Source organism: Thamnophis elegans, chromosome 5 (genome assembly GCF_009769535.1).
Source record: "Thamnophis elegans isolate rThaEle1 chromosome 5, rThaEle1.pri, whole genome shotgun sequence".
Taxonomy (NCBI): domain Eukaryota; kingdom Metazoa; phylum Chordata; class Lepidosauria; order Squamata; family Colubridae; genus Thamnophis; species Thamnophis elegans.
Genome location: NC_045545.1, coordinates 6,172,667 through 6,176,845, shown reverse-complemented (window position 1 = coordinate 6,176,845; position 4,179 = coordinate 6,172,667).

Sequence of the window (4,179 nt, the reverse complement as noted above, 5' to 3'; positions counted from 1 at the left end):
TACTCTGGGTGTGGCCTCCTTTGTGGGAGTGGCTTGCCGCCCATGTGACCGGATGGGAGTGGCTTGCAGCCCATGTGACCGGATATGAAGATGCCGACGACACTTGTCAGAACCACCTCAATTACCTCACAACACAGCACGGCATGCATAAGAATATGATGCAAACTTGTTTTTTAAAAGGCATCTTTTGGTTTGCGTTAAAACAACTTCAACACACGCAATGTTCTGATTGCACCACAAACGCAGTAGTCATCCTTACTTTCACAGAGGGCCCTGAGTTTTATAATATGAGCATGATGGTGTAGAATAATCATATCCAAGGACCAGTGGTGGGTTTCAAAAAAATTTGGAACCTCTTCTGTAGGTATGGCTGCTTTCCGGGTCCACTGGTGGAACCTCTTCTAACCGGTTCGGTAGATTTGACGAACCGGTTCTACTGAATAGGTGCAAACTGGTAGGAACCCACCTCTGTTATATCAGAAGATGCTATTGGCCCTCAAAATGGGGGAGAAATTCTCATTCTACCGCAGCTGCCCTGAGGACACATGCGGTTCCAAAATACCCATTTCACAGAATGGTTTCTGCCATGACTTCTGCCCTTCCCAAGGATGCCTTCAAGTGCTTTTCTCTTGTTTTTATGTTTTTTTTTCTGGACTCACTTCTATAGAGCTGGCTATAGCCCTAGTATTGATTGGTTTAAAAAGAAGAAGAAGAAAGTTTCTGGGCTTCTGTCATAAAACGTTTAGAAATACAGATGATACGTGAGGTTGGTGGTTTGCGGCATGCCAGCTTCCTGATTCGATTCCGTTGCATAACATTTATTTAGGCAAACTGGCTTGCTTTGTGGGGGAAAATGTGCTTTTTGATCAATTATATAATTGAAATGTGTATCTGTGCAGGAGCCTTGATGCTGCTGCAGTTGAACTGATATCAGATTTCATTTCGTATGGTTTTCCCAGTTGCAATGTATGGCTATGAAGGCTGGACCATAAGAAAGGCTGAGTGGCAAAGAATTGAGGCCTTTGAACTATGGTGCTGGGAAGACTTCCGCGAGTCCCTTGGACTGCAAGGTGATCAACAGGTCAGTCGGTGGAGATCAACCCTGGTTGTTCTTTAGAAGGCCGGATTCTGAAGATGAAACTAAATTCTTTGGCCACCTAATGAGAAGGAAGGACTCACTGGAGAAGAGCCTAATGCTGGGAAAGATTGGGAAAGAAGACGTGACCCGTCAAAACCGCGTTCCACAAAACCGCGGTCGACGAAATCGCGTATGTGACGTCATCACAACGCGACGAAAAAGATCGAAAATTGAAATAAAAATTAAATTACAGCAAGCCGATTCACATAAAGGTAAGGGTTAGGTTAAGGGTTAGGGTTAGGGTTAGGTTAAGGGTTAGGTTAGGGTTAGAGCGTTAGCGTTACTTTAATTAGGTTAAGGGTTAGCGTTAGGTTTTTCGTTACGTTAAGGGTTAGGTTTAGGGTTAGGTTTAGGGTTAGGTTAGGGTTAGGTTTAGGGTTAGGTTAAGGGTTAGGGTTAGGGTTAGGTTTAGGTTAGGTTGGGGGGGTTAGGGTAAGGTTTTCGCTTTATTTTTACATTTTTCGATCTTTTCGTCGTGCTGTGATGACATCACATACGCGCTTCGTCGACCGCGATTTTGTTGTCCGCGGTTTGTGGTAGAACCAAAGAAGAGGGGATGACAGAGAATGAGGTGGCTGGATGGAGTCACTGAAACAGTCGGTGTGAGCTTAAATGGACTTCAGAGGGGTAGAGACAGGAGGCCTGGAGGAATGTTGTCCATAGGGTCGCGATGGGTCAGACATGACTTCGCAACTAACAACAACAATAAGAATGAAGGATTCATGAAGAGCCTAATTCTGGGAAAGATTGAGGCAAAGAAGAGGGGGACGACAGAGAATGAGGTGGCTGGATGGAGTCACTGAAGCAGTAGGTGTGAGCTTAAATGGACTCCAAAGAATGGCAGAGGACGGAAGGTGGAGGAACATTGTCCATGGGGTCGTGATGGGTTGGACACAACATCACAACTAACAAACAACAGATTTCAGTGGGACATAGATCTTACATTGTCCAACAGCTATCTTGGTTTGGTCTGTTTCATGGGATTTCATGTTTCAGAAATCATAATCTGACATGACTATTGCTGGGAATTTAGTAACTGAAACCCAGTTGCGGGGGGAACCCTAGTTCCTCAGTGGGAAAAAAACCCGGCTATCCTTTTCACTAAGATGCAAGCTGACGGAATTCAGCGAACGTTAAGTCCAAGCAACTGTACCACCAACCTTTGTGCCCGAAATTGCTATTTCTTTTTGAAGTTCATGGGGAAGAAGATACACAAATCTTCCCTTGTTGTTGCTGCGAAGGAGAAGGATTCTAGAAGAAATTGAGTGAAGCAGTTTAAGTGAAAGATGATGCTAATTCTAGTTTCATGTTGCCGCGGAACAAAAATTTTTCCTTTAAAAAAAAATTAAATGAAAGAGTAGTGGGAAAGAGACCTCCCAAATCCAACTTAAATCATTCCCGCAGACCTAGTAGTAAAAAAACATCCATTGTTGCTTCCAGGCAGTTTTACAAGCACACTACTAGAGCTAAATTTTACATAACTGGGGAATAAATTAAGCCCTTTCCAAGAGAAATTCCCTTTGCTATAAATCTCCATTGTGGTTTTTAATTTTATCCTGGAAAGTCCCGCATTAAAAATTCATTGGGCAAGATAGGTGGGCACGAGCGGATCAGGAAAATTAATAACAAAAGAAAAAGAAAAAAAGAGGAAAAAACCTGGAGGAAAATCCAGAAGGAAATCTGGATGCCTGTTTGCAGAAGACACCATGTAGGAGAAAGTGGTTCCATAGTTTATTTCAAGTGTTAAGTAAATTGAAAGAATGACCAAAACACTGTAAGGTCATTTGGATTTCAGGACACTTAAATTAAAGTAAATTTTTCAGTAAAATGGGAAAATGATTTTCCTCATTCCCTAAAGTAGCTGTGGCCCCTTGGAGGTTAACCAAATATAGTTACCACCCAATATGGTCAGTGGTGAGGGTTGGTGAAATTTCAATTCAGAAAATCTAGAGAACCACCATTCCTACGTACCCCTGGGAATGATCCTTGCATAAAGCAGAGATTTAGAAGAATTTACTCTGAATCTTATTATATAAAACAACAATAAATCACCACCAATTGTCCTATTTCCCCAGATAAGCTTACATACATACATACATACATACCAGAGGTGGGTTCCTACCAGTTTGCACCTATTCAGTAGAACGGTTCGTCAAATCTACCGAACGGTTAGAAGAGGTTCCACCAGTGGACCGGAAAGCAGCAGGCCACACCTACAGAAGAGGTTCCAAAATTTTGTTGAAACCCACCACTGCTAAAGGGTTAGGGGTGCAAGGATCTTGTAACTTGACAGCTTTAAGACTTGCATGCTTCAATGCCAGAGTCCTGAGCCAATGTGACTGGAGGAGGAATTCTGGGAGTTGAAGTCCACAAGTCTTAAACCTGTCAGGTTTGAGACCCCTAGTTTTTCTCTAAAGGATTAGGGGTGCAAGGATCTTGAACTTGACAGCTTTAAGACTTGCCTGCTTCAATGCCAGAGTTCCTGAGCCAATGTGACTGGAGGAGGAATTCGGGAGTTGAAGTCCACAAGTCTTAAAGCTGTCAGGTTTGAAGACCCCTAGTTTTTTCTCTAAAGGATTAGGGGTGCAAGGATCTTGTAACTTGACAGCTTTAAGACTTGCATGCTTCAATGCCAGAGTTTTGAATAGCTACTTGGACCAACCTAACTACTAATTAATAATTTCATATCCGGTCACATGGGTGGCAAGCACTCCACAAAGGAGGCCACCCACAGAGTAGGTTCCAACAATTTTTGAAACCCACCACTGATACATACATACATACATATATACATACATACATACATACATTATATTTCTATATGCCCTCTAAAGCAGGGGTGTGAAATTTGTGTCATCACGGCATGGTCACGTGATGTACCGGGACTTTTTCCCCTTCGCTAAACCAGGCATGGGTGTGGCGTTGTATGAGGCATCAGGCCACAGGCAGCGAATTTGATAGCCCTGCTCTAAGGATCAGTGTTAGTTAATAATGTTGCCAAAGTGGGTGGAATAAAACTTGTTTTATATATTGGGAGACTA